The sequence below is a fragment of the Ranitomeya imitator genome, chromosome 8 (genome assembly GCF_032444005.1).
Source record: "Ranitomeya imitator isolate aRanImi1 chromosome 8, aRanImi1.pri, whole genome shotgun sequence".
Classification (NCBI taxonomy): Eukaryota; Metazoa; Chordata; class Amphibia; order Anura; family Dendrobatidae; genus Ranitomeya; species Ranitomeya imitator.
Window position 1 is genome coordinate 160,995,128 of NC_091289.1, and position 16,445 is coordinate 161,011,572.

The following is a 16,445-nucleotide window of genomic DNA, read 5'->3' on the forward strand; positions in this document are numbered from 1 at the left end:
GCCAAAGGTATCCCAGAGTGCCCTCATTTGCAGATAGATTGAGTGAATTTTTCTGCAACAACAACACTAAAATGTATGTTCATGGTATGATATGACTTTTACAGGGACTAGTTCTCTATATAAATGTTTAAGTAGCTGAATTTGCATTTTGGAGTTGTCAAACTCTGTTTAAACTTTAGGCTTTGAAGCTGAAGCGAAAGAAAGTGATGTCTCTGCATTGGCCGTGGTGTTAACTTCAGTCAGCATCTTTCTTGGAGATTATATGTCATTGATATCATTGCTGACAGCAGTCACTTTGATGTTAGGACTTTTTTTTTTAAACTAAAATTACTTTCCACTATATGATAAGAACCAAATAGGCAAATGTGAGAAATGGCAAATTTCAGAGTTCAATTGTAAAGTTCAATTGTATGGTGCTTGCCATAGTATCAAGTACCTGTTCTAGTATCATGTCTAGAAACTTACTTTTTAAAGTACTTGTTATACAGAAAAAGTACATTTATCCAATTTAACAAAGAATTTTCCCTAAGCTTTTGTAAGAAACAAAAAACAAGAAAAAAAAAACGGACATTGAGACAAAAAGATGGATACTACGGATGAGGTTGTAATAATTTTCAATTTCAGATCCCCTATTTGCAACCCGTTTGCTCTCTAATTTCAGACTCTTTGCATGTGGATGTGTTCTTTCCATTAATATATTCTGGAGTCTTTGTCCCCGATTCATCATTTTATAAAAAAATTACTTTCCTTTTTTGTCTTGTATTCATTGGGTGCTAAATTCTTCAAAATGGTATATGTGAGTCATGAATTTGGCGCAAAGTCAAAAATGGTCTTTTTTTCTGTTTGTCTTGATTCCTTAATTGTGTATTTAGGAGAAAAATAAACAATTATAAATATCTAGTGCAATAGTGTTCAAAGCCTACAACCTTAAGGTACCTTCACACATAACGATATTGTTAACGATATCGTTGCTATTTGTGACGTAGCAACGATATCGTTAATGAAATCGTTATGTGTGACAGCGACCAACGATCAGGCCCCTGCTGGGAGATCGTTGGTCGCTGAATAAAGTCCAGAACTTTATTTCGTCGCTGGACTCCCTGGAGACATCACTGGATCGGCGTGTGTGACACCGATCCAGCGATGTCTTCACTGGTAACCAGGGTAAACATCGGGTAACTAAGCGCAGGGCCGCGCTTAGTAACCCGATGTTTACCCTGGTTACCATGCTAAAAGTAAAAAAAACAAACAGTACATACTTACCTACAGCTGTCTGTCCTCCAGCGCTGCGCTCTGCACTCCTCCTGTACTGGCTGTGAGCCGGAAAGCAGAGCGGTGACGTCACCGCTCTGCTTTCCGGCTCCCAGACAGTACAGGAGGAGAGCAGAGAAGCAGAGCGCAGCGCTGGAGGACAGACGGCTGTAGGTAAGTATGTACTGTTTGTTTTTTTTTACTTTTAGCATGGTAACCAGGGTAAACATCGGGTTACTAAGCGCGGCCCTGCGCTTAGTTACCCGATGTTTACCCTGGTTACCGGCATCGTTGGTCGCTGGAGAGCGGTCTGTGTGACAGCTCTCCAGCGACCAAACAGCGACGCTGCAGCGATTCGGATCGTTGTCGGTATCGCTGCAGCGTCGCTAAATGTGAAGGGGCCTTTACACTTTATCTGTCAACACGCTTAGCTGTGTATGCAGCGCACGTTGATCTAGGTTTTGTTGAAGCTTGCACTTCATCCTTCTACTTATAGGCATACAGGATTTTCAGAAGAGGGCTGCAGGCAGTATCTGAAGGGTATGTGCACACATAGAATGGTCCACTGCGGATTTTTCCGCAGCGGATTTGATAAATCCGCAGGGCAAAACCGCTGCGGTTTTTCCTGCAAATTTATCGCGTTTTCTATTGCGGATTACACTGCGGATTAACATCTGCAGTTTTCTATTGGAACAGATGTAAAAACGCTGCGGATTCCGCACAAAGAATTGACATGCTGCTGAAAATAAAATGCTGCGTTTAAGCGCGTTTTTTTCCGCAGCATGGGCACAGCTTTTTGTTTCCCATAGGTTTACATTGTACTGTAGACTCATGGGAAACTGCTGCGGATCCGCAGCAAAATCCGCAACGTGTGCACATACCCTTACTGGATCTTAGTAGGTCCAATGTTCACTTGCACAGTGATAGGAGCTACCTAAAAGTTAAACTGGAAAGTTTTGTTCTCTATGGAGGAGAGTTTGCATATATTTTGCCTGCAGCAGTATTTTGAGATGTCCGTGTGTTCTGACACCGGGTAGTATCGACGGCAAAGTTTTCTGCATTCAAAGTAGTTCTTATATTTATCCAATTAATTTTTAACCTTAGAATATGATGAAGGGACAAGTAAAAAAAACAGCTGTAATGGTTAATGTATATCTTTAGAATTCCATTGGATTAAAGCTGCAATCCATTATACTAGTCATAGTGTATAGAAGAGACATTATGAAAATTGTCAACACTGTGTGCACTTGTGAACAAAGCAGGAAGAAAGCTGCAGATGCGGAATATTTCTGCCAATTTGAGGGCTGCTGAATAAAATAAATTATGCAACAATGTTAGATCAACATTAGCATTATATACTATTGCCCAAAAATAAATTGATGGTGAAACGTTTTTCAATATAGGTTACTGGATTGAAAAATTACATTGATTGACTACAAGGTGCAAAGTTTGTTACGCAGCTAAAAATTAATACGGTGCTCCCTCTACTGGCCACATGTGGGAACTATACATTTTCATTTTCAGTGTTTTATATTGTCAATTGTGTTCAAAGAATAAATAAAAATTCTTTGAAAACGGCGGAGCTGGAACTATAATATAAATTTAGTATAGAAATATTATAGTCCCAACTCAGTAGTTTTCAAAGAATTTTTCTTAAATAAGCAACTCATTGGTATGAAATGTGACAGTTTCCTTTAATAGTTAGAGTTGCTTATTTACATGCATTTGTGGAAATGTTTATATATGCAGATACACTCTTCACCCCTGAAATGGCAACATCAAGAAGGAAAAGTAGAAGGGTACGATCTCCATTCCAGCCTTCATTGCCGTCTTGATTGCCGCACCACGAGAGCCTTTGAGAAAATCGCATGAGGTTTTCAAAGCAAAAACCTTTATTCTGTTATATATGGCAGCAAGACACCTCTAGTCTTCTTTTGAGGTACACTAGGGCCACATGCACATCCTAAATATTTGGTGAGTTTTTAACCTCAGTATCTGTAAGCCACAACCAGGAGTGGGTGAAAAATGCAGAAGTGGTGCACGTCTATTATACCTTACCTGTGATTGTTCCACTCCTGTTTTTTTGCTTACATCTGTTTTTGGTGACTCTGGGACGTGTTGTTCGGCTTGACATGAGCCGACTCGGTGAGGAAAACCAAAGACACAGCATGCCACCTGAGGCATTATCTCTAAGGACTTAAGGTACCGTCACACTAAGCGACGCTGCAGCGATACCGACAACGATCCGGATCGCTGCAGCGTCGCTGTTTGGTCGCTGGAGAGCTGTCACACAGACAGCTCTCCAGCGACCAACGATGCAGGTAACCAGGGTAAACATCGGGTTACTAAGCGCAGGGCCGCGCTTAGTAACCCGATGTTTACCCTGGTTACCATCGTTAAAGTAAAAAAAACAACCACTACATACTTACCTACCGCTGTCTGTCCTCGGCGCTGTGCTTCTCTGCTCTGGCTGTGAGCACAGTGGCCGGAAAGCAGAGCAGTGACGTCACCGCTCTGCTTTCCGGCTGCACGGCGCTCACAGCCAGAGCAGAGAAGCAGAGCGCCGGGGACAGACAGCGGTAGGTAAGTATGTAGTTACCAGCGAAGACATCGCTGAATCGGCGTCACACACGCCGATTCAGCGATGTCAGCGAGAGAGCCAGCGACCAAATAAAGTTCTGGCCTTTCTGCCCCGACCAGCGACATCACAGCAGGATCCTGATCGCTGCTGCGTGTCACACTGAACGATATCGCTAGCCAGGACGCTGCAACGTCACGGATCGCTAGCGATATCGTCCAGTGTGACGGTACCTTTAGAGGAGTCCTGCGTTGGAGAGATCCTTTCTTTTGTTTTTATAAACTGGATAGCAAATATTTATATTATGTTATCTAATCTTTGTGCGTGTCCGCTGATTGCTGCTGTACCTCTCGTCCTGTGGCCGTCCCTCATCCACACCACAAAATACCCGTGTGGATGTGGACTAACAGCTCACGATACATTGCTTTGGTCATGGACCCAGTGGTACAGCTACTTCTCCAAAGTATTCTAGGAGCTTCAACATGACAGGCCATGTGTTGCTCAGGCTATTGTGAGCAGCTTGCAACGTTCTACCATTGCCTGCGGTGTATGACGCTGAGTCACTTTTCATGGACACGCCGTGCATTAGGTCAAAAGCCAGGAGGGTACTTCATAAACAGAGGGAAGAGACAAAGGCGTAGTCAGGTAACAGTCCAGGTCGGGGCCTGATTTCCAAGGTCAGGGTGTGTCATGGCAAAAGGGGTAATACAAACGGTTAGTCAAAAGGCAAATCTAAGGTCCAGCAAAAAAAGAGTCTGGGAGGGGGACAATATCCATGGCCCTTTCCTAGGCAATTAATATCATCCCACAGCCTAGCCTTTGCTGGGTATTAATTATTGGGGGCCCCCATGTTATTTTTTGGGGAGTCCCCCATTTTAATAAGCAGAAAAGAATAAGTATACAGCTATCAGCTGATATTAATAGGTTGGGAAGTTCCATGTTTATTACTCTCTTCCCAGGCTATAAACATCTGCCCCCAGCTTTTGGCTCTCCCTCTGCTGGATATTAAAATGTCATGGGACCCCACGCCATTTTTTTCTTTATTTAATTATTATCTAAATACATGAACATTAAACTACACACGCACTGCACTAATTATATATATGACTGACATCTTTATATCTATCTGTTCTATTTTGATGGTTCACACAATGAATTTACAGTACTCGGCTGATTAAATGTTGGGTTTTCTAGGAGATGAGTGAGTAGAAAATCGGATGGCACACGCGTGGTCCGTGTGCCGTGCAAATTTGTTCTCGCACCCATTGACTTGCATTGGTGAGTCTCGTACAATGTACGTGGCAAATCGCAGCATGCTGCATTTTTTTTCGCAGTCCAATCTGAGCTAAGAAAAAAAATTGCAGATGAGCAGAGACTCATAGAATAACATTAGTCAGAGAGAAATCCGATTTTTTTTATCGGATTGCACTCGTCCATTTTTCACACAGATGGGTGTGAGTCCTTAGGGTGCATCACCATAGTTGTAATCAGGTTTACCTGGTTAGGGACCCACTTAGAAGTTTGGCCACCCCCTCCCCCTAACAAAAGCCCTAGCAACACCTCTGTGCCTTAAGGTACCGTCACACTGAGCAACTTACCAACGAGAACGACAACGATCCGTGACGTTGCAGCGTCCTGGATAGCGAACTCGTTGTGTTTGACACGCAGCAGCTATCAGGATCCCGCTGTGACATCACTGGTCGTAGCTGAAAGTCCAAAACTTTATTTGGTCGTCAGGTCGGCGTGATTCGTCATGTTTGACAGCAAAAGCAACGATGCCTGCAATGGTTTTTCCTGGAGCTAACAACCAGCGAGAACGATAAGTACGTCACTGGATCGCTCCTGCATCGTTCTGGTGTTGCCGGTGTTTGACGTCTCCTAGCGACCTAAACAGCGACGCTGCAGCGATCGGCATCGTTGCCTATATCGCTGCAGCGTCTCTAAATGTGACGGTACCTTTAGGCTGGTACTCTGGTGTCTTCACTACAGATATGCATCTGCTGATTCTAATAGACTAATCCAAGATAGAGACCTGAGTATATTCTTTATTAGAATATGTTTCCATGATCAGTATTTGTTGAGTTTTTAACTCTGCGTGTTTTTGCAAAAATGTAAGCAACCTATTTTATTTTACAGGTACAGAAATGGTGCATAAATTCTGCAACATTAAAAGCTCACCAAAAGATTACCGTGGGAACGTAGCCTTGTAGTTAGCTTTAGGCGACAGTCACATGACAAACTAATTGATGGCGTTATTTGTGTAAAATAATCAAACTGTTTTATAGGTGATTTGCCCGAAATCGAATCACTCATATTTCAGATTTACCAGGACCTGCAGATTTCATGAAATTTGACTTGAAATTGATTTGCGTTGAACAGATTCAATCATCTCTCGAGTGTTTTACCCTGAGCCATATTAATACCAGTTGGCCTCGTGGCGACTGGTAAACTTGTGCAGTGGCTTCACACACTTTTTACTAAATTTATACAATACGTTTTGCCTATGTTATAGTTTTGCTAAAGGCCCCTTCACCGACAACGATCCGGATCGCTGCAGCGTCGCTGTTTGGTCGCTGGAGAGCTGTCACACAGACCGCTCTCCAGCGACCAACGATGCCGGTAACCAGGGTAAACATCGGGTAACTAAGCGCAGGGCCGCGCTTAGTAACCCGATGTTTACCCTGGTTACCATGCTAAAAGTAAAAAAAAACAAACACTAGATACTTACCTACCGCTGTCTGTCCTCCAGCGCTGCGCTCTGCTTCTCTGCTCTCCTCCTGTACTGTCTGTGAGCCGGAAAGCAGAGCGGTGACGTCACCGCTCTGCTTTCCGGCTCACAGCCAGTACAGGAGGAGTGCAGAGCACAGCGCTGGAGGACAGACAGCGGTAGGTAAGTATCTAGTGTTTGTTTTTTTTTACTTTTAGCATGGTAACCAGGGTAAACATCGGGTTACTAAGCGCGGCCCTGCGCTTAGTTACCCGATGTTTACCCTGGTTACCAGTGAAGACATCGCTGGATCGGTGTCACACACGCCGATCCAGCGATGTCAGCAGGAGTCCAGCGACGAAATAAAGTTCTGGACTTTATTCAGCGACCAACGATCTCCCAGCAGGGGCCTGATCGTTGGTCGCTGTCACACATAACGATTTCATTAACGATATCGTTGCTACGTCACAAATAGCAACGATATCGTTAACAATATCGTTATGTGTGAAGGTACCTTAAAGGTACCGTCACACATAGCGACGCTGCAGCGATACCGACAACGATCCGGATCGCTGCAGCGTCGCTGTTTGGTCGCTGGAGAGCTGTCACACAGACAGCTCTCCAGCGACCAACGATCCCGAGGTCCCCGGTAACCAGGGTAAACATCGGGTAACTAAGCGCAGGGCCGCGCTTAGTAACCCGATGTTTACCCTGGTTACCATCCTAAAAAGTAAAAAAACAAACGCTACATACTTACCTACCGCTGTCTGTCCTCGGCGCTCTGCTTCTCTGGTCTGGCTGTGAGCGCCGGGCAGCCAGAAAGCAGAGCGGTGACGTCACCGCTCTGCTTTCCGGCTGACCGACGCTCACAGCCAGAGCAGGAGGAGAGCAGAGCACAGCGCTGGAGGACAGACAGCGGTATGTAAGTATGTACTGTTTGTTTTTTTACTTTTAGGATGGTAACCAGGGTAAACATCGGGTTACTAAGCGCGGCCCTGCGCTTAGTTACCCGATGTTTACCCTGGTTACCAGCAAAGACATCGCTGAATCGGTGTCACACACGCCGATTCAGCGATGTCTACGGGGAGTCCAGCGACGAAATAAAGTTCTGGACTTTCTTCCCCGACCAGCGATCTCCCAGCAGGGGCCTGATCGCTGCTGCCTGTCACACTGGACGATATCGCTAGCGAGGACGCTGCAACGTCACGGATCGCTAGCGATATCGTCTAGTGTGACAGTACCTTTAGACTCTCTTGTTAATTTCTTGTTTGAACATCATGAGAGACACTGCAGAGATAAGTGGTATCTAAATCCACCTTCTAATCTAATCTACTGAAAGGTGAATAGCACTTTTGTTAGAATATCTTCTAACAACAGGCCAGTGTCCATGACTGCAGGTGACCACTGAGCTGATACATTTCAATTAATATACCTACCAATTACCTTTATTTATATACTTGGTAGAATAAAAAAGGAGGACAAGTAACATTTCTGTATCAGCTTCATGACAGAATGATTGTCTTTAAAAGATCAAAGCCGGACATTACACCCTCCAGTCACTGGTGCATAACAAAAGAATTAATAGTCAGGAAAGTGGAAAGTAAATTACAAATACTTTTTTGGAGCCTTCCAGCAGCATGCTAAATACCACGCATATACGAATACAAAGCGTGTATACTGTTTTTTTTATTCCCTGCTTTTTTTGTGTGTGCAAAATCTGCTGCGTTTACCAGTTCAACCAAAAGTTAATGCAATTTGAGAAAAACTTATATACAAAGATATGTATGAGGAGCTTGAAAAAAATACATTTTTCAGTCCAGAATCCTAGTGTTTCTGTACTAAAAGACTCACAGGGTTCATTCAGTCTTCTGATATTCTCATATGAGAGTTATCCATGGTTTTCACTGATAGCACTCATACTTTTGATAGTCTATGGGGCCATTCACATGTCCAAGTGGTCCATGGGAAATCACGGAGGCATTTTCGATTTTGAACAGAGGATCAGAGCAAAATTAGAAATGCAAGTTTATGGATTAGACCACACTTGAATGGCATTAATTCCAGATTGGGGCCCCTCCCGACCATATATATGCAGCATGTTTGCAATGCTGCAATTCCTCAGAAACATCCATAGCAAAGTTTGCATAAAACACAGGCACAAAATAGATTTTGTCAACAAGATTTGCATTAGTTTTCACCAAAAATCTGGGGCAGAAAATTCTGTAGCTTATGGGGTTAAATGTAGGGGAAAAGGGTTAAAGTGATTCTTCCGTAAATATATTTAAAAAATTGTCATGAAGCAGAAAAAGTGCTAAAATAAAGAAAAACTTGTACTTGCCAGCCCAATGTCTGTCTAGTGGTCTTCCGTCTGTCATTCACTTGTCCTGCTGTGATGACATACAGATCATATATTAGTGGCCCTGCAGCCAATCACAGACTTCTGCAGTCTCATAACTATCATCAATGTTGAGTTCTCCAATTTATAATGAGACCTCATTACCTATTTATTAATAAAACATAATAAACATAATAAAGAATTGTTATCGATTGGCTAATGCCTCTGACCTCTCACATAAATCATCCAATTGATTCCTTTTTCATTTAGCTTCTAATTAATTCTCCACCCCATGTAGGGGAGTCAATGTGAACATGTTAAAAAGGCATTTATAAAAAAAATGCATAACTGTTCAAGCCGTCTTTTGACATGACATGAACACTGATTTTAAAAGGTTAGTCCCAGAAAAAAATGTATTTAGCATTACCTTGTTTTCCCCACAAGAGGTCGCAAAACGGACATTTATTTTATAAAGCAATATTTCAAAAAGTGCTTCTTGGTAAAAAAAAAAGTGATTAAAAAAAGGATGAAAAATATAGCAAACTAGTAAAAAGATTTATTGGTCCACTGACTTGCTCACTAGCCCATTGCCTATTCCCAAGTACTACTATAAAACAATGCTCAGTAAAGAGTCTGTACAAGTGTCACACTTACAGTACGGTATGTCTTTAAGGCTAAATTCATACATATGTTCCCATTTTATACCTGTGTAAAACATACCATTTTTTTCTCTCATGTCATTTGTTGTTTTTTTCATCTGTTTTTAAAATCATAACTAATAACTGTTAACATTGGGTCTGGAAAGAGTGTAATAAACATGGATAGAAAACCGGAATGCCTTCTGTTTTTCATGGACCTCATAGACTTAATGGCAGAGTCTGAGCTACAAAACAGATGAGAATAGAACACACTCTCAAACATTGAACACATTGATCACACAGGACAATACTGGAAATACCAGGGTGCCGAGATAAAAAGAAGCTGCTCCCGCTGCTGTCCACCCTGTCTATCTGATGTAATACTGAAGATACCAGGGTACCAAGGTAAGAAGAGGCTGCTCACACTGCTGTCCACCATGTCTATCTGACAAATACTGGAGATTACAGTTATGCTGAGCTAAGAAAAAGCTGCTCTCACTGCTGTCCACTATGTCTATCTGATCTAACACTGGATACCAGAGTTCCTAGGTAAGAAGAGGCTGCTCACACTGCTGTCCACCATGTCTATCTGATCTAATACTGGATACCAGGGTTCCTAGGTAAGAAGAAGCTGCTCACACTGCTGTGCACCATGTCTATCTGATCTAATACTGGATACCAGGGTTCCTAGGTAAGAAGAGGCTGCTCACACTGCTGTCCATCGTGTCTATTTGATCTAATACTGGTGATACCAGGGTTCCTAGGTAAGAAGAGGCTGCTCACACTGCTGTCCATCATGTCTATCTGATCTAATACTGGATACCAGGGTTCCTAAGTAAGAAGAGGCTGCTCACACTGCTGTGCACCATGTCTATCTGATCTAATACTGGATACCAGGGTTCCTAGGTAAGAAGAGGCTGCTCACACTGCTGTGCACCATGTCTATCTGATCTAATACTGGATACCAGGGTTCCTAGGTAAGAAGAGGCTGCTCACACTTGTCCATCATGTCTATTTAATCTAATACTGGTGATACCAGGGTTCCTAGGTAAGAAAAGGCTGCTCACACTGCTGTCCATCATGTCTATCAGGTCAAATATTGGAGATTACAGTTATGCTGAGGTAAGAAAAAGCTGCTCTCACTGCTGTCCACCATGTCTATCTGATCTAATACTGGATACCAGGGTTCCTAGGTAAGAAGAGGCTGCTCACACTGCTGTCCATCATGTCTATTTGATCTAATACTGGTAATACCAGGGTTCCTAGGTAAGAAGAGGCTGCTCACACTGCTGTCCACCATGCCTATCTGATCTAATACTGGATACCAGGGTTCCTAGGTAAGAAGAGGCTGCTCACACTGCTGTACATCATGTCTATCTGATCTAATACTGAAGATACCAGGGTTCCTAGGTAAGAAGAGGCTGCTCACACTGCTGTCCACCATGCCTATCTGATCTAATACTGGATACCAGGGTTCCTAGGTAAGAAGAGGCTGCTCACACTGCTGTATATCATGTCTATCTGATCTAATACTGAAAATACCAGGGTTCCTAGGTAAGAAGAGGCTGCTCACACTGCTGTCCATCATGTCTATTTGATATAATACTGGTGATACCAGGATTCCTAGGTAAGAAAAGGCTGCTCACACTGCTGTCCATCATGTCTATCGGACCAAATATTAGAGATTACAGTTATGCTGAGGTAAGAAAAAGCTGCTCTCACTGTTGTCCACCATGTCTATCTGATCTAATACTAGATACCAGAGTTCCTAGATAAGAAGACGCTGCTCACACTGCTGGCCATCATGTCTATCTGATCTAATACTGGATACCAGGGTTCCTAGGTAATAAGAGGCTGCTCACACTGCTGTCCATCATGTTTATCTGATCTAATACTGGATACCAGCGTTCCTAGGTAAGAAGAGGCTGCTCAAACTGCTGTCCACCATGTCTATCTGATATAATACTGGATACCAGAGTTCCTAGGTAAGAAGAGGCTGCTCACACTGCTGTCTACCCTGTATATCTGACCTAATACTGGAGATATCAGGGGTGCTGGACTAAGAAGAGGCTGTTCAATCTGTTGTCCACCTTATGTATCTGACTTAATACTGGAGATCTCAGGGGTGCTGGGGTAAAAAGAGGCTGCTCATACTGCTGTCCATGTTCTCTGTCTAAATGGTGAGTGACTATTGTGACATAGAGAGAACCTATACCACATACTGTCAGCTATCTCCAGTTCACAGCAACAGAGCTTCTTACTGCATCTACTCATATGTACAGTAAATCCTGGAAAATCCCTTTAATACTAATCTGATTGTACTTGCACTGTACAAAGAATTGCTGTAGTGTGTGACAAACCAAGCAAAAAGCATAATACAATTATTGCAGCGCACTGCGTACTTATATATTATTTCTTAAACTTCATGATAAAACAGGGTAAAAGAGTGTGAAAATAGTATAACATTTGAAACATTAAAAAGAGTGATAAAATTACATTGTATGTTACAGGCAGATGACGGCTAGGCTAAGTAACACAGCCGGCATCTGCTGGGATGGAGCAGACTCCGCTCCTGTTCCGACTTCATTTTTTGTTTAGCGACCTATGACGATAATATACATTGCGGGTAATTAAGAAGTGAAATGACACATATAACTCTAGTACATAATATATTTCTACAAAATATTTTGCAGCAGTGAATCATCAGAAGCATTATCTACCAGTTATGCAGACATGGTCATAGCACTTCTTGAGCAATAAAATAATCCAGACTAGCCATAAGTCATTAACAAAAAAATCTGTGTATTGTTTTCCAAGTATTCATTAACGTAATTACTATAATCACCTTTTACCTGTTCTAAAAATGACAATACTCTAATTGCAATTGTATCACACATGTGTTTATGGGATATTTTGTTTTCAAAAATCTAATTTACATTCTATAAATATTAGAATACTACTCCCATGGCCTTCAAAATTTATTTGTTTTTAACATTTTAATCACACAATTAAAAGATTGAAATCTGATATGTTTTGCATACAATTCATCCTGCAACGAACTAAATGTCTACATTTTTTTACCAGACAAACAAAAGCTCTACAGATTTAAAAAAGCACAGGGTGGAAGTTGAACCCATTGATTTAGGCAAGAGTTACTGTACGTACAGTATTTCGCTTTGGCGCATTAAGGCCACGTTCACATGTTCAGTATTTGGAGGAGAATGGAGAAACAGAATACGGCCGGCGTCACACTACTGTAGAATACGGGCGAGTGCTATGTGAGAAAACATCGCATAGCACTCGGACCAGTGTTAATTTATGGGCAGCTCACATACGCGCTTTTTTCTCAGGCTTATTTGACATGCAAGTAAAATCACAGCATGCTACAATTGTACGCATATATCGCTCGAGACTCGCCAATGCAAGCCTATGGGTGCGAGAAAAACTCCACACGGACCATTCGTCTAGCTTGCGACAAATACGCACACATTTTCCTCATTTCCGCCCATTGAGCCATTAAATTTAATGGGGAAAATCAGTGAGAAATGTAAAGCCATAGACATGTAATATGCATGTAATGCGCATGTCATACGGATGCATAAGTGCAAGAAAATTGCATCATCGCACTGCAAACGCATTACACACGGCTGACCATACAGAGAACACTTGTGCGTCTCTCGGTAGGGAGACTCGGACCAATTTTCCATATGTTTAGTGTGACTCTAGCCTCCAAGAGAGAAAAGGAATACACAGACCCATGCTGAAGTTTTCTAGCAAGTGTTTACCTCGTCTAAGAGCTGGATTCACAGTTACACTGCAAGTAATGCTGTACAATACACAGTATATACTGCTGACACTGCTTGTGACAGGAGAGAAGGAATTACTCATGTCGGTGTTTATGGGAAACATCAGAGCTTCTAGTATTCTCACAATAGCTTAGAAACAACTAAAAGATAAAATATAGAGTCTGCTGAAGATAAACAGTGTTACTCCAAATTTATAAGCACAGCTATTTCTAAAAAAAAATCATCTGAAAGGACAAGTACGCTTTTAGGGAAACCTGACATCTGATTTTTGCTGCCCGAGCTATGGGCAACATAAATTGGAATTGGTACCTCTGAAATGCTAAGGTATTTAACAAAAATCCATATATTTAAAAACCAGGCAGGGACTATATGCCTGTGGAGACTAGTCCAAGAGACCAGTCCCCGGGAGGTTTTTCCCTGCCTGCTCCCCTTGACTAACAGGTTACTGTCTCTATACACCCAAATAGGAGACCTGTTACTTAAGTGGCGTGGAGCAAGTAGAAGCCATCATACCTGGCTGAAATGACCCAGCTGAACTCGGATTCATGCTGGCCGTGGTTTGGGCAGCATGAATAAGGTGTCAGATTGCTTTTAAAGGTCTTTAAAAGGGGACAATTGAAATGTTAATTTCTGATTATTCTCCAGCACAAACATGCCCATTCATTGAATGAAAAATGATAATTCACTTGATTGTTGTTGATTGCATCTTTTCTGCAGACATAAATATCATTTGTCTGCAGCACATCCTCATGTGAAACTGGGACGGGCTGCCAACAGTAATTTCATTCATCTATATAAGAGGAGGGTGGAAACCTCATGATAATTGTAACTTGTAAATGTTAGTAAAACACAAGTAGCAAGAATCAATCAACTACTGTATATAGCTAGTCAAATGGTGCTTGTTACAGGGCAATTTATTCATGACAGATTTTGCGCAGTGGCTCCTTGGCCCAACTGGACTTGCATTCTCCACGTGAAGATTACCTCCATAAATACAAGGGTGGAGCAAGACAGGATCTTTTTTTTTGAGATTGGAATCATAGAAAAAATATGATAAAACCATAACATCCTCCCTATTCATCAACCCTTGCACTGGCTTTAATAGAACCAGCAGGGGTGTAACTACAACAGGTGCAGGGGTTGCAATTGTACCCGAGCCCAGGAGCCTAGGGGGCCCTAAAAGTCCCTTTGGCCTATAGAAAAATACTATTGCTATTAAAGATTAAAAATATTTGGGGGCCCCGTTGGAGCTTTCGCATCGGGACCCATGAGTTTCAAGTTATGCCACTGAGAACCAGTAAAAATGTGTGAGATACGTTGACTGATTTGTGATTTGAAACTAATTTTACTTTTGCATGTCTCATGTTGGCAGAAGGTAAAATATCAAACATTAAGCCAGGAGCTAAAGCCAAAAATGTCCTCCCTCTATATTAGAATTACGCTTTGGAATTAGGATCGTAAGGGAGACCCTTTAGGTGTCTTCTCCAAAGACTCTGAGACTTTCAACACATGTTATTTCTCATGCTTCATATATTATTAAACCAAATAATCTCAATGTTGTTGTTTTTTAGGTAACGTCGGTACATTTTTCACAGTTAGAACACGTGCCTATCATAATCTATGGAGCCATTCGCATGTCCATGCTTTTAGCTGACTGTGAGTCCGTAAAAAATCACAGAGACATGTCCGTTTTTGATCCACGTTATGTATCAAAACTACTCATACAAGTCTACGGTTCTGTGAAAATCATGGACAGCACATGGATGACATCAGTAAGCTATTCATGTTCCGTCCATGCAATGAATAGCAGAGGCTCTGTAATTTATTTATTTTTCCATATGTGAAAATCACTGATGATGCACTGCTGGTAAAAACTGACAAACGGTCCAAACACTGATGAAACTCGGACTGTTTTATCTTGTATGCGAAAAATGATTGACATCTAATTGAGGCCTTAGAATAAGGATGGTTTTCACACATTTTATTTTTTTTATTATTATTATACATTTTTATAGCGCCATTTATTCCATGGCGCTTTACATGTGAATACGAGGCAAATATAGACAAATACATTAAACATGAGCAGATAACAGGCACACGGGTACATAAGGAGGGAGGACCCTGCCCGCGAGGGCTCACAGTCTGCAGGGGATGGGTGATGAAACACTAGGAGAGGGTAGGGCAGGTTGCGCGGCAGTTCAGTAACTTCAGGATCACTGCAGGCTGTAGGCTTGTCGGAAGAGGTGGGTCTTCAGGTTCTTTTTGAAGGTTTCTATGGTAGGCGAGAGTCTGATGTGTTGGGGTAGAGAGTTCCAGAGTATGGGGCAGGCACGGGAGAAGTCTTGGATGCGGTTGTGGGAAGAAGAGATGAGAGGGGAGTAGAGAAGGAGGTCTTGAGAGGATCGGAGGTTGCGTGTAGGTAGGTACCGGGAGACCATGTCACAGATGTATGGAGGAGAAAGGTTGTGGATGGCTTTGTATGTCATTGTGAGGGTTTTGAACTGGAGTCTCTGGGCGATAGGAAGCCAGTGAAGGGCTTGACATAGGGGAGAGGCTGGGGAATAGTGGGGAGACAGGTAGATTAGTCGGGCAGCAGAGTGTAGGATGGATTGGAGCGGTGCCAGAGTGCTAGAGGGGAGTCCAGAGAGTAGGAGGTTGCAGTAGTCGAGGCGGGAGATGATAAGGGCATGCACTAGCGTTTTTGCGGTGTCGCGGTCAAGGAAAGCACGGATCCGGGAAATATTTTTGAGTTTGAGACGGCAGGAGGAGGCAAGGGCTTGGATATGTGGCTTGAAAGAGAGGGCAGAGTCGAGGATCACCCCGAGGCACCGGGCGTGTGGGACTGGGGAAAGTGAGCAGCCATTGACATTGATGGATAGGTCTGGTGGAAGGGTAGAGTGAGATGGGGGAAAGTGTCATGATTCCAATGGCAGGGAATCACAAAAGGACAAGCACCAACGAGCTCTAGGGTGATGGAACCTGAGCTGACCGCGACCCTAAACCTGAACACACAAATAACAATAGCCGGGGAACGTGCCTACGTTGATCCTAGACGTCTCGCACCAGCCGAAGATCTAACTTCCCCTATTAGAAGAAACACAGACCTCTCTTGCCTCCAGAGAAATACCCC